The following is a 26,073-nucleotide window of genomic DNA, read 5'->3' as shown; positions in this document are numbered from 1 at the left end:
TGAAAAACAAAACTTATGCTGTGTTACAGGGCAATACGTCGTGGCTCGTGCATGCTGTGCCATGGCATGTTGCTCTCTGTGCCACGCACCATGGCTCAGGCACCATGCGCCATGGCTTGTTGCATGAAAAATCAGCAAATTCTGCTATCCTTTGACAGCAAAATTGAGAAACTTCTGATGTGCACCGATTCTCCATCTGACATCCGATTGACGTGATCTAGGTATCTATGAAAAGATCTTAACATGAACTAACTAGTGGCATGGGTTTCACTTTCAAAACAAGTCACACCAGAAAGTTGGATACCCACACACATTTTAACCACTTTTTATAACTTTCACACAAAATAGGTGTCCAAAACCCTCAACATGTGCTAAAAGCCTTTCCTAATACCTGGACCATGTCTATTAGACTCAGGACTACCAGTATAACACGTCACACACATTGAAACCATAGTATAATAGAAATTCACTCCTCAATCACTTTTTACCAAAAACAGAGAGGGAGGTAAATTAACATTACTTTACACCCAAAACAATCAGAACATGCTCAAATGTCTATTTCTACACTTGCACTAATATTTTAGCCCTATTAACAAATATATATCAACATACATAAAGATTCAAGGCTCAAAATATAAATCTAACATTCTCAATAGCAAAATAGTATAAGTGTGATAGCATGCATCTTAGAATTGGCATTTATATACTATTACACATAATAAATCTAAGCCAAAGGCATACAATAGGAATATGCTAATTCCTAGCCTTTTGAGCCTTCTCCCTTTTTGCACCAGAACTAGAGCCTGAAAAGTGTTAAATGAAAAGGGTAAGTTTAGTCACTCAGTAACTAAGGTAGAACCTATACCCTATACAGTTATATATCAATCATAAATTAAGTACATGCATAAGGAACCGAGTATGTAAAACATGCTCACAAATATCATAACTTGTCATTTATCATTAAATAACTTCTTTATCTCACATAAATTAGGTGCATTGTCACTATATTATCAGATATGTGACCATGACCCATTATTCACGTGACTTGCCATAACTTAACACGTGTGACACGTCATATATTTACTTAGGCAATGATCAACCAATCTTATATCCTCCTTATTTCTTCATACCGAAACCATATGCTATAACACTAATTAAGGCTTCGTCCATGTGACTGAACTGTCTAAGCTCACCAATCATGAGGTGTGACCTGGCTAAAGATCACATGACTCACTCTCGGACCACGGCTTCCCCCATTCTTAAATCTCTGGAGTGTCTCATACCCTAGACTATTCTCCTCATTGAATCGATAGAGATAGCTAGGTTTTAGTCCCTCGACAAAGTATGGGACAGTCCCTCGACAAACTATGGGACAAGGCTATACCCCTATGCACCAGAGGGTAGCCTAAATATCATATGAATTTTTCTCTACTCCCAATCCCTAGGTGAACTCCCGCCATTAATTATGCCATAATTAATACTCACTCATTTTCACATTTTCATTTTCTTTTACTCATTATCGCAATAATTATGTTGGGCTCACGACCGTACGCTACCCAAGTATGTATTCTTATCATTTTCTCAACATTATTCTCACTTATGTCAAAATCCACTTCTTATTAACACATAATTACCTCTACACCACATCACATTCATTTTCCAAAAGCATAAGCATATTCATAGTTCGAAAACCCTCTTGACTTCACATTTTGCATTTCAAGCCAAAATAGCATTATGCACATTCAAATTTCCATACACTCATTGAAACTAATACATGGTTTCACATTGAAAATCAAACCCATGCATGTAACATTCACAATTCACATTTAACAATCAATTAACATATAACTACTTAAAGTAGGGTTCCTCCGATTACCTCAAACCTTTGAGAGGTTAAAGATTTACCTCTCAATCTACTAGCTTCTAAGCTTGAATTTTCCAATCCAATAGGTGACCAAGAGCCAAATACTATAACTATCCAAGTTGAATTTCATCAACATTACCATCTCAAGTATTAAAGCCTCAATCTCCACTTCTAAATTGCCTAACATTTACTCCACAAGAATTTGAGCATATCCCTTGGGTTTAATTATTACTTTTAGTCCCCAATAATATTAATAAACCATTAAACTCCCATTAATGGCATCACACTCTTCCAACCACCCAAATTAAATAAAAATTCAGATGTTTATGATGCCCAACAACTTAAGACACCAAAACTCATTATACCTAAGTTTAGATACTGTAGTCTACTCCCATTAACTCCATTTGAGTCAATAAATTCATATTAATAACCTATATGGACTGAAATTCCACTTTTATTATCAAACCCTAATCATAAACTCATAAATATAGAAGAGGTCGAGAGATTAAGGAATGTGGTACTTACCTTAAGTGTTTGTAGCTTCCAAAATACTCTTATTGTCATCTACTAGCAAGCCCTAACACTCTTCATTCTCTTCTTTCTCTTCTCTCTTTTCTGTCTTAGGTTCGCATCTGATAAATTGCGAAAAATGGCCATGCACCACAGCGGATGCATAATGTACCGCGGTGCGTTGCACAGAGAGGTCCTCCCTTGCATCGAAAGTATCTGTGTGTCATGGCAGACGATCTCTACACTGCGGCGTGTGGCATAGCAACATCACTCTTCATTTTCTTCTCCTTTTGATGCTCGGGTGGCCCGCCTTAGTATCAGACCCATAATTAAGGCTAAAATACAATTAGATATACTTATTAGACCTCCTTGGCCACACACGACCTCAACTTACTTAACTACCCTAATTAGGTTTAATAAATCAGGTGATTAAAAACTGGGATGTTACAGAAAGCATGTGATACCAATTTGACTTAAAAACATTTAAAAATAAGGTTAGAAAAGTCCTTTTTTCTTATAAAACAAGCCATCTCTTGCACCTAATAGGGGATGTGCTGCACCCAATGCTCTCTGTGCCATGTGCCATGGCGCATTGTATAAAATGTGATAGCACTCTACAGTTAAATGACAAATCTGAGGCTGAACTTTTAACAAGCCTCAAACCTTTGTCCTATATCTGATTGAGGTGACCTACACATTCATAAAAAGTTCATTTAGTGAACTAGAAAATTGCAAAGGTTTCATTTCCAAATTATTCCATATCAAGGAGTTGGATACCAAAATCCAAATTAATCACATTTTCCTCCTTTTTCATAGCCAAGATGTATAAAACTCAACTTAAGTGCCAAAAGCTCAAACTGACATCTAGACCATACTCAATAGACTTAGAACTACTTGTGCAACACATCACAACAATCAATACCACATATAACTCAATTTTAACCCTCAATCCCTTGATTTTAAAAAAGAGGTTTTCAATTTCAATTCTTTACATAATTCTTTACAATCATCCACATAACATAATCATACTTGCACCAATGTTTTGGACCCAAACCAGATAATTCAAATGATAAGACATACTCTAAGGTCCAAATACAACCTTTGTTGTGCCTGATCCAGAATTTTCTAAAAAGAAAAATCAAATAAAAATATTTTGGGAGTCACTACCAAAATTTTAATGGGTAATTTTGGAACATGTAGAGAAAAAGCTATGGGAGTTGATTATGTGTGGAGATAGTGGTAGGCACCCTACAACACCCATTCATATGAATGGTTACCCTAAATTAACTATATAAATTTATATGACCTTAAAAAATATCTTAATTACCCTTAATTAAGAAAAGACTAGAAAAAAGGAAACATTTTTATTTATTTATAAGTTGAACTTAACCTGGGAAAAAACCTTAGGCCTATATACCCTTTCAAGGATCAAAACTCATATAATTTAAGGTAAAATACGTGTCTCTTAGTTGATATATTTTATAAAGGAAAATATTTATGATCATTTTTAATAACATAATTTTTAATGTTGCCTTGTATTTTTTATTCATGAAAATAATTTATTTCTTTATTTGTCACAAGGTTTTGAGAAATAATTTTGGGAAAAACATTTTGATAAGATTTATGAAAATTTTATATATCCCAAAATCCATCTTTCAAAAATGATTTATTTTATTTTATTTTTTTTTAGAAAAACCTTTTATTTTTAAATATTTTGAAATATGTGCCCACAATAATTTATTGACGCATTGGATAAGCTAGTTGACTTATAAATCTGCGAGAATTCTAAAAGTCTCACACGGCAAATGATTTCAAAACTATATATGTGCATGCAATAATTTATTGCTATGAAAGATAAATTTATTGACTTATATACCTATGAGAACTTTTAAAGTCTCATGCGACCAATGATTTCAAAAACTATATATACGATAATTTATCACTACATAGGATAATAAATTAATTAACTTATAAGCTTCCATATACTCCAAAAGTCTCATGCAGTCAAAAGTATAAAATACTTTTATTGAAGCACATGCGATAATTTATCGTCATATATGGCAAATTAATTAAATTAAAAAATTATAAAGATTTTGAAAGTCTTACGCAGTCAAAAGAATATGAAACACTTTAATTGATGAACTGGCGATAATTTATCACCACATATAATAAATTAATTAACTTCATAACTTATGAGGACTCTAAAAGTCTCACACATTGAAATAATTTTGATAGAACCATGATATCTTTTTTTTGGGATAAAGAAGCATGATATCATAAATGCATACAATAAAGATATTCAATAAATACTAACCTTAGACATAGATCTTGAAACATCTTTCCTCTAGTCATGGGATCACACGCATGAAGACAAAGGAATCATAAGTAATTGTTGGAGGATTCAAAACAGCATCACATGCATGAAATGAAAGTCTATATTCTCATGGTAGAGAGAACCACCATTTTCATGAGGCAACTAAATGTCCAAAAGCTTTAATGCTTAAGCTTTAAGACCCCCTTTTGTGATGATTTGTGAAAGGTAGAATGATAGTTAGGTCTCAAAGGAATGAATTAATGATAATTAGGTCCTCAATAAATTTTTTTACAAAATGAATTATAAATATCAATTCAAACAGTTACAAATAGAAATTTCTGTTACAATCTAAAAGTTACACTTGGTATTTAAATACTTATTTGTAATTGAAACTTCTGGATTTGTAATCATTTAGATTGATATTTTCAACTTATTTTTCAAAAAAATTTGTCAGGGACTTAACTAGTATTAATTCAGTGGTTTAGAATCTAATTGTAATTCTTCCTTTATGAAACCTTCTTTCCATGTACAAGTAGATGCCTAAAGCTTAAGGGAAGAGGAACTTACTTTTATAGATTTTCATCAATTTCTCTCTTTCAATTTCTTTAGCTTGCAATTGCCTACTCTACTTTTGCTTTATATATATATATATATATATATACCCCCATACTTAGGATTTACCTAGCAAACTCAATCATATCATGAGATTTTTATCTATATCAATATTTTTATATGCTTGTTTGTTATTATTATTTAGAGATTAGATATTACTTGTTATTATATTATTATCATTATATTATTTTGAGATCTTTAAATCTTTATATTTCATATATTATTATATTAATATTAGATATTAATTGCAATTGTGATATGATTTGATTATATTTGTGTTGTTATTATTATTATTATCTTCATATCAAAAATCTTTTAATTAATTATTTATTTATTTATTTTCTTATTGTAAAATATTTTCTATTTTCTATTTTCCATTATCTTTTTTATTCATTTTTATTATTTTATTATAGATGTTACTTTATTTACTTATGAAGGCCTAGACAAAATATAGTGTTCACAGTTGCCCCTCTTTACTTATTTCATATGTGAGTATAATGAACATGTTTTTTAGATTCACACCTACAAATCAAGTAAAGATAAGAACACCTTTTGTTTGACTAAACACATGATGAAGTGATGAGAAATAAAATTGAGATCCCCCTAATATCAAAGAAGGTTCGAACAAAATATGGTGTTCATGCCCCTCTTTACTTAATACTTAGAGAATTTGATTGACAATTCATGTGTGTGAGCCCATGTCACTATGCTTAGAGATTCGTGGGTTAAAGTTTCAAAGGATTAAGCACCCAAAAATGGCCCGTGTTTGCCCCGGAGAGGCGTTGAAGGGCCTTACTTAGATCAATATATCCTGTAAGCACTGTGATACAAGGATATCTAAGACTAGGCGCACATGAGTCCCGACTACTTGGTATCAGAGCCACTATGATTATAACTTATAAGTCTTCACCCTAAAGAGGTAACAAGATCTATAGGGAGTTTTCATTGTATGAAGCAGTGATGAAGTACAGGCACTTTTCCCCAAGATGTCCTGTGGTTAAGGCAGATAAGTTTAAAGTTGTCGAGAGGTAACAGGCGTAAAAAGTATCTCTGAGGTACCCAGGGTTGTTACACTACGAAGGCAAGTCCAACCCTACTTGGTATCAAAGCCATTTCCTTCATTAACAAATACTAGATATTATTGATGAAAGTAAGTAAGGAGAACTTCAAAAAATATGAGTGGATCCTTGAAAGCTCTTCTTCAGAAACTCCAACTACAATTCTAGACCCTGTTAATCTCTCTTCAGCCTTTTCTTTTAATCGCCTTCCTTTTATTGTAAAAAGAACCCTTGCTGAAAAAATAAAAAACCTTATAGAATATATTGTTATTCCTGAGAATGCTCGTATCCTAGCTACTCAACTTCCTTTCCTTAATCCTTATAAAATATACCATTGAAGAAACTCTTTTACTTGAAGTATTAGGACTTTAATTCACTCAAATCGTCCTCAGCCTAAGGAAATTATCTAGACTACCAATATGGAATAGTATGGTATTCTTGCCATAACTGCTAGATAGTATATCATCTTTGAAATTGCTCAACCACCGATTAATGGCTGGATCAACCAGGGATACACCCACCTTGATGTCGGAGCTACCTGTCTTATCCTTACCTTTCATGGTAAAAAGGATATGGCAGCCACAGCCAGGTTTGCTCTGCTAGATACAACCTTCAAGTCATATGGTAACGCCTTGATTGGAGCCATGTTGACTACCTTTAACTAAGAAAGTGTGGTTCTTACTATAGCCCCTAATTTTAACATAAAACTCATCGACGAAAATCTTTCTAAGAGATTGAAAGTTCAAATCTAGATTCATAGAGCTAAACAGGAACTTGATGCTACCATGGAAACTCATCATCATCAGATGATCTTCAGGCTTCAAGATCATTCATATGATCTTAAATTTTCTAATGCAATTGATGATGCCTTATTTATGGTAGCTAAAAATTCAGACAATCTATTAATTCTGGAAATCTCAAGACAGCTACCCACTGAGCAATTAGCTGACATGATGCCTTTAGAATGGATTAACAATTACAAAAACATTTCCATGGTGTTCAAAGAGACATTCATACTATAGAACCTCTTATGCTTTACAAGTTCTAGGATGGTACTATTAAATCTGTTTTTGAAAAAGCCTGGAACTCAAGACCACTAAATCTTTAGTAGAATTATGTCCATTTCTCTAGCATTCACTGTAGACAAAGACCATCCTCTGATTGAGTGGTTCGATGTAAATGCTCAGCTTGTCTATGTCTCCCATATTAATGGTCACTTTATTTAGGATTATGCTCTAGAAATGTCTGATCTCGTTTGTGATTGTTATCTATAGAATGATTCTAATAATGATGACTATAGTTCCAAAAGAAGAAGAAAGACTAGAAAACCTAAATATCCTAGATCTCCATGTGGACATAAGTACCCTCCAAAAGATAATGATAATGACTATGATCCTAAACAACCTGCCAAAAGAAAATAGGTAGAACCTCCTAATCCTCCTACAAAAAGGAGTACTCTTTTTGAACTCCTTAAAGAACTTGGCCATGATGATCTCCTCCATTTGAAAAAGCCAAATCTAGTAATACCAGCCATTCCACAAAGACCAAAACTAATAATCTTGCCTGCACCAATACAAGCTTTGCCTTGTGTTGCCATGATGAGACCCTATGAGAAAGATTTTTCTCCCCTTAAATGAAAGATAGATGACAAGACAAAGGTAAGGAATAGACCTTTTGTCCCACAAACAGAAGTATCCCCTCAAAGTACTCTCAAACTTGTTACACTAATTAAGGAAGTTCTTAACTGGCAGTCCCAAAATGCTGTCAATCAAAACAAAGTCTTTCATAGGATAGATTCCAAACTTGATCATTTGACAACCATAACAGAAAACCTATCTTCACAGGTTAATTAACTTGATGACCAAGTAAAGAACCTATATCAAAGACTTTCCAAACAAGAACAGAAGCTAGATGCAAAACTCCACAGATTTATCAATCAAGGATATGATGGACCATAATACTTCAGAAAATAAAAAGAAATTTTTAAAGTAAAAAAGCAACTGCAATAAATAGAAGCATACGTACCCCAAGACTAATCTAGGACTATTTATGAGTCCTATCAAACTTTTCCCACCATGACCAGACAATTCCCAACCTATACCTCTATACATCTAACTTACCTGATTGAGACTGATTACAGTAAGGCATTCAAAATGTCTTGGCCAATTCTTAAAAAAGCTCAAAGACAACTATCTCTAAAGCCAAAAACACCCATGACTCATAATCCATCTTTTTATCAAAAGCCTCAAGACCATCAAGCCTCACCATCCTATACTAAAATCTCAGAAAAACCCTTGACTATAAAGACACCACCTCCTTCTCCACCTAAGACCAAACCACCAGCTACATCTAAAAAACTCAAAGGGATTGAAGACCCCTCAAACCTCTCTGAAACAATTGCTTCTATGCGACATGTTGTTTTTGACCATGTTTTCTTTGAACAAGAGGATTCAAACTCTGTGACTTCAACTGAAGTCTCTATAGAGTACACAAATTCTATAACAGATCAATACCTGATTAATCTATCAAAAATTATAATGGTCCAATCTCAGGCTCAATATGTGAAACTAGGACAGAAACAATTATAGAAGATCCTCCAGATGAAGAATTTAAAGCTATAAATGGAGCTCACTATGAACCAATTCCTCAAGCTTCTAATTCCAGACCCACTTTTAGACCCTGGTTTATATTTGATGATTTATCTCCATACAAATGGAAAGACAAACTCCAAGAATTTAGTGCTTGGATTGATTTATAGATGACTAGACTTGATGTTACTATGAGAAAAGTTCTTTCAAAGTTTATCTCAAGAACGACTGAAAATTTGAGAGAATAGTTCCAAACTCTTAATGAATACGATAAGATTAGGGTTACTCAACTTAATGCTTCTCGATTCCTTGGAGTAATTTATAAAGAATTTCTTAGAGATTTCAATATCATTGAAAAAAGGAGCAGACAAGAGTTTATTGAAATGAAGTGTTGTTCACTTGATCGACAAGACCTCTAGAAACATTTCCAATGAAAGTTTGACCTCTCTTGGAGAAATTTATCAACTAGCATTATCCACCTTAAATAAGCTTTATGAGCAACAATAATTTTTAAAATCCATGCTGAAAGGAAAGCCATGACTACAGTCAGCCTGTAAAAAGCCCAATCTAAAGATCAAATACAAGGAGTTTGATCTTACACTTGTAAAAAGAAGACTCATTTTCATAAATACAGGCGTAAACCATTCAGACTAAAAAGACAAGGTTCTTTCAGATATTTCAAGAAAAGAACTTCAAAAACCAGAAGATCAGACAGATATTTCATCTGTGGATAGAAGGGGCACTTTGCAAGAAGATGTTCTAACAAATCTAAGAAAGACATGAAGTATTATAGTCCCTTGAGATTGTCATTCATCTGGATGATGACCAGGATGTTGAATTTGTTCTTGAAGATAATAAGAAAAAAGATGAAGATACTCACTATGTTTTACTAGTCTCTGGTGACAGCTCAGATAATGAACAAGAATTCTATCAATACCTACCTCTTTATGCTATTAGGCCTAGCCCAATTTAAGGCCTTAACCCATCTCCCTTAAGCCTAACTCTCATAAGCCTCATAAATCTCAACCAACCACCTTATCCACCTTAGCTAGCACAACCTAATATGAAAATCCAAATATTACCCTCTAAATATGATGTCCATATCTCTGTCATTGCTTTCATGGATATCGACTCTTGTAGAACTGTCATGAAACCCCATATTCCTCATAATAAGTACTTTATTATAGCTGATGATAAACTCTTCAAGATAAATTTTATTACCAAAAGAAAAATTGATACAAGATTTTTCCTTGGATGTGCTTATTAGATAAAAGTTCTTGGAAGCCATCTTCTTGCCAAAGACATTCTTGTTGGTTTTAATATGTACAGAGAAACTAAAGATTTATATATACTCCCTAAGGGTATTCGGTTCAAACAGTTTTTTAAGGAATACACTGATATCCCTAATATTATGGAGATCTAACAAGTTCCTCCAAGATATGAATACGTCAAGGATCAACTTCTTGAATTTTGCTGTGAAAGCCATGATCAATTTCAACATCTATCTCCTTTGTGGAAAAACAAGGAGTTTTTCATTAAACTCCCTTTTAAGAAAAATGAAGATGTCAACCTAACAAAAGCATCTCATCCTGGAATAAAAGACCTTGCCTTAGCTAGAGAAGAATGTGCAGTCCTACTCAAACAAGGTCTTATTAAACTTATAAAGTCAGATAGGCTTGTCAAGCCTTTTATGTTGAAAAAAGATCTAAAAATCAAAGAGGAAAAAAGAGGTTAGTGATTGATTATAAGCCTCTTAATGCCTTTCTTCAAGATGACAAGTTTCTTTTGCCAAAGATCAATACTCAAATTGTACATCTGAAGCGAGCCAAGATATTCTCAAAGTTTAATCTCAAAGCAAGATTCTGGCAGCTTGGAACAGATCATCCAAATAGATACAAGACAACCTTCTGTATTCCAAATGCTTAATACCAATGCACGGTCATGCCCTTTTAGTCTTAAGACTACCCCACTATTCTAAAAGGCCATGATCAAAATCTTTGAACCCATTATGTATAGTGCTCTTATTTACATTGATGATATCTTGTTATTCTCAGAAATTGAATAGGAGCATAAGGACCTTTTGGCTCAATTTTATAAGATCATCCAATAGTAAGGGATTATGCTTTCCTCCCGAAAAGGATACATTGGTGCAGCTCAAATAGAATTTTAGGTATGTTAGTCTAAGATGCACAATATCAACCCAGTTCACATATTATTGAGGAATTATTGAATTTTCTTGATGAAAACTTATCTAAAACTCAAATACAACATTTTTTGGGTATAGTCAACTGTAACAGAGATTTTATTTCTCACGTATCTCATTATACTAGATAGCTGTCTAGACTCTTGAGAAAAAATCCACCCCCTTAGGGCCCCAACCAGACAGAAGCTATCTAACACCTAAAGCAAATTTGTCAACATCCTCCTCCACTCAAAATTCCTGATAAAGGACAATGTATCTTGCAAACTAATGCTAGTGATGACTTTTGAGGAGCTTTACTTCTTGAAAAAGTAGATGGGTAAAGACGTTATTGTGATCATGCTGATGGAGAATTCAAACCCTCCGAAAAGCATTATCACAAAACATATAAAAAAGTACTAGCTGTGAAATGTGGCATTGAAAAATTAAGTGTCATACCCCGATACTAAGGGTATGACCGGCATGAAATATGAAGAGAATTCATATTCCATAAGCCTTAATAACCAAAAATTATGCTAAAATATTGATATACATAAGTCATATATAATAATGAAGTTCGTAAAATGTTAAGCGTTTTGTGAAAGTTTTAACAGAGTTCCCCCTATAACTCGAACCTCCCAAAAATAAATCTAGAACCATTTTACAAAAGCAATAGCAGCAATAAGGGACTCTGTAGCCATCAATAGATAACCAAAAAAAAATAATTAATAAGGATGAGGATCCTAACTATGGCATATGTGGAGCACTAAGTTATGATTACAAAATACAATACATCATTTTACCAAAACAATAATCGCAATATGCCTCTCTTTTCCAAAAAGGCAAAAAGCCTCTCAATGAGCTGCTGAAAGCATAGAGTCGGCTACACTATCTGAGACCAAAGAAATTTCTGGTGAGTAGCGTTCCAATTATATATATGTATATAAATATATGAAGACCTTAATGAATAAATTTAATTTAAAAATTTTGAAATAATGAACCATGAACTTAAACTAATAATAATAAACAACAATTTTTTTTTATGATGCAATCATGAATTTGAAAAAGTGCTAATAGAACAAAACAATTTATCAAAATTTGTGATGTTCATAGAATATAAAATTTTCAAAAAATTGGTATGACTAGGTAGAATGCTTTTAAAGAAATAATATAAAAATAATAAAATCTAAGTTTAAATCTAGGAGGGCTTTATCAGAACGAATAGCAAGCGTGGACACACAGTCCACGAGGGTAAGTAACCAATCAAGCGCGGCTAAAGCCACAAGTCAAGCGCAGGCATGAGGCCTACGAACAAGCGTGAGTACAATGCTCACGAATAATCATCCCTCCATTTCACATGCGTTGGCCTACGCATGGGGCTAGCACCTCCTATAAGCACCCTGCTAGCTAGGTGTACCATGGCGCGCCAAGGGCTAACGGAACTGCCGTTAGCATTCAGCGTTCTGAACTCAGTCCCCCTCATTAAAATCAAGTGTGTATGGAGAAAGAAAAATAGTTTCAAAATTCTCACTTTCAAATATTATTCAACTATCATTTTCCATTGCCTAAAATCTTCATCATTTCCTCCATACACAAATCATTGCAATAAAAATTTTATATCAACGTAGAATTAAATAATTAAACTGCTTATGAGAAATAAGACCATTAACATGGAAATAAGATTAACAAAAATATGAAAACAATTTATAAAGCTATAATAAAAATATATAAATGAAGAAATCTTTACAAACACTTTTCTAAAAATATATTCGGAATGCCGCCCACTCACCTGATAGTTTTCAAAGATTATAGAGCTCACTTCTCTTAACTTTTCACTTAATCCTAATGTAGCCCTTATTTTTCTGACAAAAATAACAATCCTAAAGTCATTTATCAAGTAATTTTCCAACACTTGATCAACATTTAAATCTGATTCCCAAACAACACCACAACTTAAAATATACTATCAATAATTTCATTATCAATTAACTAACTTATTAACAACCCAACTAATATAAGAAAAAGTATTTTCAAAATCCGACCATTAGCTCAAGCTACTACTCACATAAATTCCTCCAAGTTACATTATGCCAATTTAGTAACATTCTTTTAGGCATTTTTACAAACACTCTGTATGCATCTGAATTTTATTCACAATAATCATTCAACAATTTAATCAACTTCCAACATTAATCTATCATCAATACTCAGCTCACCACCAATTCAAAATAATACACAGCATTAACCAAAATATAGTTTAGTTTCCTCAAAATTATGACAGAAACTTTGAAGAGTATGGACGCATTCTTTGGCCAGGGAAGAAGAGAATAATTCGTGTTGCTATAACCAGTGATTTACCTTAGACAATAATGCAATAGCTTCAGACACACCCCAGCTCATGGATGACACCAAAGGAGAGGACGATGCCTTCGACCCAGCTATTCGAACAAGAAGAAAACAGAGAATAAACCACCAGCCAGAAAAAGGAAAGACTTGTGCTTCCCACACACTCTCGACGTTCCAAAGCCAAGGAGGAAAGGAGAATGAAAGTTACTTACTCAGCTGCACAGCACGTTGATGGCAGAACGAAGAAGAATCAGAAAATAGAGACAGAGGAAGAAATCAAACGATTGCGCACTTAGCAACAGAGATGCGACAGTGAAGACAAGATTCAGGTTGACGGCGAACGGAAAAACTAGTGACGAGAGCTCGATGGAGATGGGACGACGGTGAAGAATCAGAGGGTCTAAAGTCGGTGGAGAATGGATGTTTTCTCACCGCCTTTCATTGCTCTGTTTTCCAGTTCGAATGATCGGGAAAAAGAATTTAAAATGAACATTAAGAAAATTGGGAAAATTACAAGAGATGGAACAACATTTTTCTGTTATTACATGAAAGACAAGGGCCCTTTAATAAATTTTTTCCATAGTTTAAAACAAATAAAACCAAACACATTTCTTTTTCAGTAGGATTTGGACTTTGACCCTTTAGGTAAACTACTAGCATAGATTTTACTAAACCACTACTCTCAATTTGTTATAAACCTAAAATAAATAAATTAAATATCACTTTGGACAAAATTTATTTAATTTGAAATTTTAGGGTTATTACATTAAGCTTTCACTCAGTACCTATCACTTTATGGTAGAAATGGTCACTATGTCATTCTTAAAGATCCTAGAAGTCTAAGAAAATCTCCCCTGAAGCCCAACTCCTTTGATGGAAAGACTGGTTTGCTCGCTATAAATTCACAGTTCAACACATCAAAGGAAAACACAATATCATTGCAGACTATCTCACCAGACCTCAGAAAAAGATCAATCTCATCACCCTTCCAAAAAAGCCACCCCTTTTCATCCTAAATATCATGCCCAACAACTTGGCTTTTCTACTAGGACAGTCCAACCATTGTCCCAGAAGCTTAAAAGTTAGCTAGAAGAAGTTTATTTTACTGGCTCCACATCCTCCTTCAAAAAACTCATATCCAACCCTAACTTGAATATTTTGATATTCAAGCTCCTTGCCTTGCTATCCTTTTTATTAAAGGCCATATTCCAAATGAACTCATGTGGTATATTTGGTCTTTATCATCTTTTTATGTTTGTGTTATAGCTATTTCTCCCCTGGAGATGTATCATTATTTGTATGATTAAGGTCATGAAGGTTTAATACTATGGAGAATCCTTGAATGGTTCTCACCCATTCCCAGATGGCACAAGGAACTCTCTCATGTGGTCCAAAAGGAATGATTATGGAAAACCCCTCTGCAGGAACAAAAAGCCTGCTCCTTCTTTATGCTTCATCATCCTTATCACCTTGACAGTAAAGGAAAACTTTATGTGGCCAACCAAGCATACCTACGAAAGACTACTACTAACTAGATCACACATGAAAATTTCACTTTAATTGATTTAAAAGAATTTTTATGTGAAATGAATAAGTATTCGATTCTAGATCCTCATCTTAAGTGCACATCTTTCGGTCTAATACCTCACTAGCCTATTCTGCCAAGTGATCCATCCCCATCTATCCAATATGAATTTCTTGAATGGCTCAGAAGCCTTGCTGTACAAATAAGATATTCCATCTGGATGGAATCCTATGACGTAGCATCATCATCCACACCTCCAACATTTCCACCAGATAGCCAAGACCCATACTAGATAAAGACTCAAACTTATCAGCTAGTTCCAGAATTAAAAGACACAACAACTCCAGGACCTATTAATATGGATCAAGATGATTATGAAGAAGAACTGCTAGAGCAACTCAGATGTAACATCCCTGCTGCTAGAAGGCATCGAAAGGAAGAAAAAAGCTTGCTCAACTTGTCATATGATCAAGAGTGCATTCACAAAGGCTTGCGTTAATCATGAAAGGAATATGCCTTTAGTCATGTCTTCTTTTGAGTGTTTGTCTTATCATAATTTTGTCAAAAGTCACTTTTGACTTTTAGATAAAGCAATTTGCCTTTAGTCATGTTGTTCTACTTTTACCTCTACTTTTATTTTTACCTCGTCTAAAGTAGTCAGGCTTGTGACACAAGGGCGGGGGAGCATGAATAGGCTTTTTTTTTTTTTTAGGGTGAAGAAGTTGGAGGCTTTTTTTCTAAAAAACATTATAGGTATTTTGGTCTTTTCAAAATATAAAATATATTAGTAGATAAATTTTTTATCTCATTTCCTTGTACATACATATTATATATACTTTTAAACTCCACTCTCACTTCTTCTAAAAACACTTTTCTGTATCAAACGGGACATTATAGTCTATCATAACTATAGTAGTTATCATTAAACGATTTTGTTCATTGTATGTGATGAATAGTATTTTATTCCATGCAGGCCGCTAGATAACTAGCCTAATTCATATGGTTCGCGCATCGCAAGGCATGCACGTTCTGTACCTAATTACTATTATTCGCCTAATTTAAGAAAATTAGAGTTGTGTCCTTGTCAGAGAATTGCGTGCCCATAAATTACCGGTAAGCGCGTACATGATTATTTTTTAATAACAGATCGAACGTGCCTAGCTAAAGCTAGTCAGGAACACACCAGAACAATCCTCAAATAAAATACTTCTAATGAACTAACAATCAACCGCCTGATTCGGAGAACGAGGAATGTGTTTGATAACACGATTGTCGAGCAAGAAGGCTACAAATTTCCGATTCAATCACAACCTGTCTCACACCATATTCCCAAGCTCCAACATATTCACATTTAATTACGGAAGAATTAGGGAGAAGAATCTAATACCGTTAAAATTTGTTATAAAGGATCATAAAAATTAAAATTAGGATGAAGGATCAAGTGTAATTAAGTATTATAATCCTTATTATAAAATCTGTCAATAATATATCTTAAAATTAATGCGGGGGTACTGCACAAGTTACAAGAGCACTCTTTTTTTTTTTTAAAGAAAAAAAGGTTGTGCAGTTTTCAATTATATATAAAAAAATAAAACATAGTGATAAATTTAATTAATTTACTTTTAAATAATTGAATCGATATAATTTTAAAATTTTAATTTTGAAAAGTTAAATCAATGTCATTTAAAAAAAATCTTTACTTTTAAATAATTATTACATTTTGTTAAGAACGTCCTGGCTAAATCTATGAAGTTATAGATTTTCAAGGGAGATGAGATTATTAACTTGCAAATTTTTGGACATTAATTAGCTTTGTTTGGGTTTGTTGTTTTTAATCTTGTAATTTTTTAAAAAGAAACAGCTTTATCACAAATATTGTGTTTCTGTTAGTAACTATTAATTACATACATGTGAGATGTGGTTATGAAAAATGTAGATTTAATTAGAGGCAGTATAGTATTTTTAAATTTGTATTATAGTATTTGGTCCTTCTAAATAATTATTATGTTAAAGATCGTCTCCAATGAATATTATTTTCTTCAAGTCTTTGTTATAATTTTCCCTTTAATTACTGCATTCTTACAAGAAGACAAAAGTATGTATTTGATCCTTTATGAGTGTGTGTGTGTGTATATATATATATATAAGATTTCAATTTAATCTCTTAATCTTACAAATTATCTTTTTAATTTTCTAACCCCAACACTGTTAATCTCAACTCTCAACTAATGATTTTTGTGCCAATCATTATTTTTTAAAAAAAAAATTAATATGTGAACATTTAATAATAATTTGTCAATATTTAAAAGTTCTGTCAATTTTGTTTGTTAATAAAACTAATAATATTAAAGTTGAAGGGTTGAAAATATAGTTTATAAAATTAAGGAACCAAAATAAAACTCTAAATAAAACTAAAGAACTGAATGCTCATTTTTACCGGATATAGTAATTTGGTTTGGATAGGACACAAATACGCAACACACCAGATATACAAGATAGAGATATTTATTCTTATTTCACAGGAAATCATGCATGCCAACCTTAAGTATTTAATTAAATTAAAATTTATTTGCATCAAAACATATATATCATGCATTATTGATAACATTTAACATGTATTATTGCGCCCAAATTGGTGACTTTTCTGGTGAGGGAAGGTTAATAAACGTAGGAAAATGAGAGTCGCCATCAAAGTATAATGAAAACTTTGAAAAATTGTATAATGAAAAAGAATGGTCATTAAAAATGGTTTGAGAGTTAATTGTATGTAGGAAAGGTGCTAGATATTCCATGACACCCGTTCATAGGAATGGTTATCCTGAGTTAATTGTATAAAATTAATTGACCTTTTAATAATATCTTATTTACTTTTTAATCACATGCAAAAATAAAAATGAAGAAATAAATGAAAAATTAATAAGAATAAATTATTTATTTACATAGGCAAACTTGACTTAGGATTAAAGCCTAAGACTCACGTATTCTGTAATGGATATCAAAGTCTACATAGTTCAAAGTATTATTATTTGATTAAATTTTGTAATTCTTTTAATTAAGTTTTTTATGAAAAGAGTGTTATTTTGCGTTATATAATTATATTTATTTTTTAAATAAAAATTTGTTATAAAGAAATACCTTTGGGTAAAAAGAAAATAACCAATATATTAGAACCTACAATGATTTAGTATCACTCATGGCAAACTCTAACGGAATTTTTAAAGTAAATTTTTTACAAAATAATTTAATTATGAAACTTTTGTATAAAATTTGATACCTGTAATGACTTAATGTCATTCACAGTATCTCATCTGAGATTTTTAAGAATTCGCGGTGACTTAGTATTACTCATAACATATTATTATTTTACCTTAGATGACTTAGTGTATTCATGGTATCTTGATCGATATTTTTAGGAATTCATTGTCTTAGTATCACTCATGGCATAGCCTAAAACATGGCAATAATTTTATTACTATTTTTACTTGTGATGATTTAGCGTCATTTACGGTATCTCATTTGAGGCTTTTAGGCATCTATGGTAATTTAATATCCACTTGTGGTATAGCCTAAAAATACGCCAATAAATTTGATTATTTTTAAAATAATGCAAACAGAATTTTCTTCACATAATTGTGGTGGTTTAGTATATCTATGGTGATTGATTGAGTACGCACCGCTCAGGAAATTAATAATGTCATATTTTGCAATGGAAGAAAATTATTTTTGAATAATTGTTTTTAAAAATAAGACAGCGAAATAAAAGGGAAGCCAGGAAGTGAAACACATCCTCATCATGTTAAACTAAATGACGTAGTCATATTAAAACCACCATGTTTTGCCAAACAGATGAACGCACAAATGCACCTCACCTTGCACGCATAAATAAATAAAAACCAAGATGGCTATCAAAAGGAATAAAGAAAAAGAAAAAATAAAAGAAATATTACCACTCATCTCAATAGTCGAGCATAATAGGCAAATCCAAAATATAAAATGACTAAATTAAGGTATATAAGGATATACACTACTCTGTGCTACGCCACTTTCATATCTATAAAGAAAATGTCGTTAAAAAAATAAAGTAAAAAAAAAAAAACAATAGCTACTAGATTTGGATCTACACAAGGAAGTCAAATTTCTCCAAAGCACCTACGTAACTTTGCAACTCCGCTTGAGACCAAGTGTGAACACCCCTTCGTCGGGAGAAAATATGGTAGCGAAGAATTATTTTATGCTTTTCTCTCTTGGGTTTTTAACCTAGCTTTTTGTTCCTTCCTCCCAATTTCCCTCTGCCTCCTTTTATAAACCCAACTAGGGTTTTTCTCTCGTTAATAACCCCATAAATTATAATAATATCAAATTATTAATAATTTTCAGTTGACTTTTGCCTTAATTATTTCAGATTCAAATTATAGCATTTAATTTGATAGAACCATAATTGTGGGGATTTGGAAGTCATTAAAAAGGAAAATACTTTTTTCAATTTGGTTTATGAAGATATTTTAAACCCATTTTATTCATTTTTTATATTTTTTATTTATTTTCAATTTGCATTTAAAAACCTGAACAAAATACGGTGTTCATATATATAATAAAAATATGCATTTTTGAAAACACAATTTTCTATTATTCTAATTACTATATTTAAAATAAAATCACAATCTTATATTATTTAGAAAGATAGAGAGAGAATTACACATAGGTTTCACTCAAGACAATTAATTTTTTTTAGGTTTACTAACAATTAAATTTATTAGAGTTAACATAATACTAAATTCAATTGTTAATAAATTTGAAAGTAATTAATTATCTTGAGTGGGATGTTAAAGTAATTCTTAAAAAAGCACACATGACACAGCATAAAGATATAATCATATAATTAAATACAAGTTTTACTTTCCTCGATGATGAGGGAAAGTAGAAAACATAAAATAATATTTTTCTTTTTCATTTTTTTGGCCATAAATATATGAAACGAAAAAAAGGGTATTGACCAGATTTAATTTTTTTTATAAATTTTTGCAAAGGATATTGGCTCGATGAACCTGATAATATTAATTTTTAACAAGTGACAAAATCTTCAAAGGTTCAAGCATGCGCTTCGTTGAATTTCCAGGTATCAAAATTAATCTTTTAACATCAACAGGATCCATATCTTACCTAATAATACATATCTTGTCGTGAAAGGACAAGATCGTCTAATACTTAAGTTCTATAAGGCGGCCGTTCCGGTTTGAGTAGCGAGCTTCGTTGACTTTGAATAGTATACCAAGTCACATCAAGTCATCAACTGAGTCACCAATTGTTAATCCAATTTAATATTAAATTTTTTTATAATTTTTATAAATTGATTATACATTTAATATTAGTTTCTTTTTATAATTTTTAATTTTTTTCACAAATATGATATTTAAACTATTAAAAAATTAATGTAAAATCAATAGCATAGATTATTTTGAGATGAAATGAAGGGCCATGATCAACCCAATAGTAATGAGCATAGATCATACATATACATATACATATATAAATATAGTCACCTTGCTTCACAGTTGATGCACAAATGATAATGTAAGGATGAAAAACCCATAGCTCAGGAGGCATAAAATGAAGGGGGAAACAAGAAAGAAGAAGCAAATAGAGAGAATGATATTGTTAGTATCTTTGGCAACGGTTTTGTTGCTGACCCGACTCCAATACACAAAGGTGGAAGGAAACCTGGTCCCAACGATCATATTCAGCCATAATAGTCCCTCCTTCTTCCATGCTTTCGTGCTGTGTCTTAACTTTGCCTTCTTCGGATCATTCAATTCCCTAGCACTTGGTGATGGATATCCGAGGCTTGCAAAGACTTTCCTGCTTCTCGCCCTTTTCTCCACTGCCACTGCAGCTTCCATACTCATCATCCTCACCCTTCCCATCACCTTCCTGAGTAATCTTGCATGCAATATGTGATTGCTCCCGCCCACTTCCATGCTGTTTCTTCTCATATAATTGCCTTGCATAATTTTTTGGTTTGTGTATTATATCAGTCTTTTATATTAAATGATGAGCTTGAAGATTGTATACTTCACCAAAATATACAACTCAAGTCACTTCATCCTAAGTTTTACCTATGTAATAGCTACTTTATAATAACTAGATACAAATTTCTTTCTCTAATATTCTCTCTATTATTTTATTTCTTCATTTCTTCTTTTTGAGGCTTGTATTTTTTCCTAGTTTAAGAGACCCCAGGCCAATAATAGTGTTTGGACTAGAGAACTGAAAATTAAAGACATTATCTAAAATTAAGAGATCAAAATAAAAACATTACATAAAGTTCAAGGACTCAATTTATGACTAAAATTATTCTGTAACCATAATGGACACAATGAATGGGATTAATATTTATTCAAACAATTAAACACATCATATTTAAAATAGTCATGACCCAGCGATTTGTTAAATACGATGGACGGATCCTGTGTACTCTGTGCGATATAGGCTAGACATATAGGCAGTTAATCAAATTTAGATTGTACCCGCAAGGCATGCATGTGCCAGACTGCCATATACCCAAATTATTGGCAATTTTAAACTTTCAACCATTAGAATTGTGTTCTTCTCAGAAACTTGCATAATAAATCAAAATACCGAAAAAAGGGTAATTATAATTTTATAAGAATGGTTTATACATTAATAATATCTTCCGTGTTTACCCAAAAAAAAAAAATTGTACTTTGTTTTGGAGTGTACATGATCGATAAAAACTAATTTCTTTATCCTATAAAAAGATGCATTTATAATGCCGTAAAGGAAAATATAACTTCCTTCTATTAAGCAACTTTGACGAACGCGTTCGTCATACTGGGGAAAAAAAAAATCAAACAAGACCGTTTCTGGTGAAACTGCTTCCCCATTCAAAGGATTATTCTCAGAAAATTGCTAATTAATTCTCATTAATTACCCCTTCTCTTAATCTGTTTGAAGATGTGGTCGATGAATGAGTTCCTACCAGACAAGCAATACGACGGAGCCTCTTATTGCTGGGTTTTTTTCAGCTTTTCTGTGCTGTTTCACTGAGCTTGTCGTGTCTGTCATCTCCTTCAGTCGTTTACGATGCGACAATGGTCTCTAAAACTTACAGATGTTATTACAAGAATATAATTAATTCTTCGAAGAATTACAGTAAGTTATTATGGCTGGATAATCACCAATACGATGAGATTCATGATATAATTTTCTTTTGTATATATATCTGAGATTGGCTCGACTCGAGATGAACCAAACATCTTAACTACCTACCAAGTAAACCATACAGACTCTGTGTGTGTGTGTGTTTCTAACAAGTAACGGAAGCTTCAAATTTGAAGGTGATCCGTACGTGAGTGCGCGCACCTTTTTTTAGGCGTCTAAAATTAATCTTTTAACATCAACATGGCAAATGTCCTACACATAATAATAGGTTTCTCATTTTGGACTTTTGGTTCTTGCGTTTTCCAGATGTTACTGCACGATTCAACCCTAGACTAAAATATAATGCATTTCTAGTTATGAAAGAACAAGCTCGTCTAATATTTAAGGGTTTGATGAATCCCCGAAATTGGAATAACTGAGCGGCAGATTAAAATTTACGATATATAGCTAGTCAGTCAACAGTAAGTATCACCAAATGGCAAGAGCCAAACCTAATTGACTTTATAAGTCACATCAATTTCTGAGTCATCAATCACAATCTTCAGTTTCTTAAGCAAATAACAAAAATATTTAGCTATAATATACACATATAATATATATATATATATATATATAAGACATGATGTAAGAGTACTGTACAAATAAAAGAATTTATACTCGTGTTAGTTGCCACTATACCTCAAATTTCGTCACTTGATATGATTTCATCACAGTTGAAGAACACGGGGATGATGTAGAGATGAAAAACCCATATGGAGCTCCGAAAGGCAGAAAATGGAGGCAGGCCGTGTGAAAAAGTTTTGGAGCTTAGGTAAAATTATTTAAGAGGCTTAATGTACTGTCATTTATCTATCTTTATATCACCTTTTTAGCTTTAGAGCAGCAAAATCATATATTATTTTAATAGATAATTCTAACATTTCACTTTTAATAGATGATATATCTAATATATTAAACTTAATTATTTTGTAACATAGTTGATTTAAATATGTAAGATTTAAGTAATCTTAACTTTGAAAAACTTCTTTTAATAATAGCAATTGTTACTAGTATTATCAATAATATTATATAAGCAATATATGTATTTATTTATGCAGGTATGTAGTTATTTATTTGGAAATAAGTATAATCTTTTAACAGAGTTCAAGATATCATTTGGAATATTAATTTCTTCCATTAACGTTTCTCTCAAGACATTCAATTCTGAAAAATAAATTCTTAATCAAAATATATAGTTAAATTAATGCTTAATGGAGAAGTATGTAATTAATTCTTAATATAGGATATAAGCAAGCAGCCAAGCAATAAATTCTTAATGAAAAATATGTAATTATTATTAACATTAATGGCCTAGTAGCTTGCACAGCACAAGCAGCAAGAAGAGGAAAATTGTAATCTTATTAAGTTCTTTTTTTATAAAAAAAAATCAGCACCACAATATCATGGACTTGCCCAATGTCGAGATAAAGGAGACTTTAACAGGGACTAGCTAAACTAATTTAGATCGTTGTGGCATTCTCATAATTCAACTCTAATTAGAGATAACCTAATTTATTGAGAAGTAATTAGGGTATTTGTATAGCGGTTGTCACTATAATTAAACGATAATAAGAAATTGATTAAAGTAATGTATCCTAGTAGGTGAATCCAATTCTTGGCATTAGTTGATTGGATATTTTTATCGTAATTGCCGCCATTTTCTCTTGTTTATTAACTGCATTTAATTCGTTTAGTTTAATTAGTTCCTTAAAATCAATTTAATTCTAGGTTTGGTTCCTGGAATATTTCAGAATTTTTACTACTCCAATCTCGTGCCCTTGTAAAGCCAGTCACTAGTTATGCCATGTCATAAGAAATTGCCATGAAACTTCCAAAGAACATAAAATAACCAAATTCTTAATTGGAACGTTTATAAATACGAAATGAAAATTTTTTAATTAAAAGTAAATTACAAATATAAACGAGGGAGAAATATAATATTGTTGGCGTTTGAATCCTGAAATTAGCCAAAGAAAATAAAGTAATATGATTTTAGAATTCAAACTCATGAATAAAGCTTTCTATATGCCGTGTAAAGGAAACTATTGCGAAACTTCCCAACTATATAAAATAACCAAATTTATAATTTAATCAACCGCATTGCCCTGTTGGATCATGCGGTGATGCGTCTTGCAACTAATTTACTACTTAGGATAAATAAATCATTTAATCATTCACCTTTAATTGAAACACCCTATTAAATAATTAGAACAAATATGAAAAAATGATTAGTTTAAAGATAATTAACTAACTTATTGAGGATGGTTTGGTTAAAAATACTTTATATATATATTTTTAACAAAAGGAGTACACAATTCTATATATGAATGATACAAGCATAAATGTATATGTGTCAGTTGTGTGTAGACAGATATATAAGAGGAATCAATGATTTAGAGAATAATAGTGGCATTATTCTTGAGGCCTCTTTTAAAATTTATTTGGACTAAGAGTGGAAAGTGGAAGATGCAAGGGAGGGAAATGGAAGCTGGTTAACAATCATAAACAAAGGATAGTAGGATTTTTTTTTGTTGGGGTACCAATTAAGGGGCAAGCTAATTAAATCTAGAAATTAAAGCAAAAACATTTATTGATATTTATCATTTATCTAAATATGCTTTTCATTTGAAAAAAAAAAGATTTCATGTATATATATATAAAAACACGACCGCTTACCCTCTGTGAATGATGATTAAAAAAAATAAAGAACAAGTCAAAGTCCGCGAAATGATTTAGTACATAAGCATATTATCATAATGTAAAGTTGAGGGACTAGAATAGAGTCTTAATTTTTAAACCCGTTTACAAGTTGAATTCTATATATACAAACCTCATTCATTCATTCAAATCCAGATTCGCTTGCATTTTTCGCATTATTATTGTTGAAGCCATGTAGCGAAGAGCACAAGCACCTAGGAGATGTCTTTCTATCGGCACTTGTGTGTGTGTCTTTGTAATTTATTAATTACAAGACACACACACTCTCTCTCTTCCTCTCTAGTTGGTATACATATAAGTAAAAATAATTGTTTCACAAATTTTAAAAAATCTGTTTGGTCTAAAAAATAGGGTGTTAATTAGTTTTAATTTCATAATTTTTCACAGCTATACTCTTCATTTATTACTATTTTAAAAAAAAATTGGTCCAATGGAATTTTAATTATCATTATTGAGGCAATTATATAAAAAATTTAATGAGAGTATAATTAAAAAATATTTAATTTTTTAAAATATTAAGATTTCAAATAACTTTTTTTTAATAATCGTGAAATAGTTATCAATACCTTGTAGTATATGGACCCAAGAGAGAAATGAATTCTTATTGCATGAATAATGATGCTTACATAAACAATGTATAGAAAGCCCCTATATATACAAATAACAACTCATACAAGTGTAACCATCTAACTAACCGAATTTAACTAAATAACTGAAGCTGTTATTTACTCCAATACTGGTTTATCTGTAATTAATAGGAGACACTGACCTACCAAATTTGCAATATTTTGAGTCCTGAACCATCCTTTCATAATAATAGTAGTAGAAGAAGAAAGCATCCACATCAGTTAAGCAACGGCGGAGACAGAGGTGGATCAGGGTTTTCTTTGTAAATCGTAGGGGTTATATATTTTCAACCCCACCAAAATATATCTTTATGTATTTAATACTGAACATAAGATCTACTTCTTTTAATAAATATAAACTAATATATAAAAAGGTGAAAAAATCAATATCTAAAATATTTTTTCTTTATATATTAATATAATACATTATATTAGGTAAGTTTGCTCATGTGATATATTATCTTATTTTCCTCATTTGAGTTGAGGAATATATGTCATAACTATGCAACGTATGA

At 31.8% G+C, this 26,073-nt stretch overlaps 1 long non-coding RNA gene across 3 annotated transcripts; it reads right to left on the bottom strand.

The window, feature by feature from the left end:
• Positions 1 to 534: 534 nt before the first annotated feature.
• On the bottom strand, positions 535 to 13,904 carry LOC129310619 (uncharacterized). Of its 3 annotated transcripts, XR_008593153.1 has the most exons (6): positions 13,684 to 13,904; positions 13,484 to 13,563; positions 11,929 to 12,017; positions 4,689 to 4,718; positions 2,390 to 2,709; positions 535 to 803 (listed from the first exon to the last, which is right to left on the bottom strand). It is a non-coding gene; the product is annotated as an uncharacterized LOC129310619 (long non-coding RNA). The 3 variants fall into 3 exon arrangements; XR_008593152.1 differs by lacking the exon at positions 11,929 to 12,017; XR_008593151.1 differs by lacking the exons at positions 4,689 to 4,718; positions 11,929 to 12,017.
• Positions 13,905 to 26,073: the final 12,169 nt, after the last annotated feature.

This window comes from Prosopis cineraria, unplaced genomic scaffold (assembly GCF_029017545.1).
Source record: "Prosopis cineraria cultivar Desert tree isolate PC_DT_omini unplaced genomic scaffold, ASM2901754v1 PC5, whole genome shotgun sequence".
NCBI lineage: Eukaryota > Viridiplantae > Streptophyta > Magnoliopsida > Fabales > Fabaceae > Prosopis > Prosopis cineraria.
The sequence above is the reverse complement of the archived record's forward strand: the minus strand, read 5'-3'. Positions and strand labels throughout refer to the sequence as shown.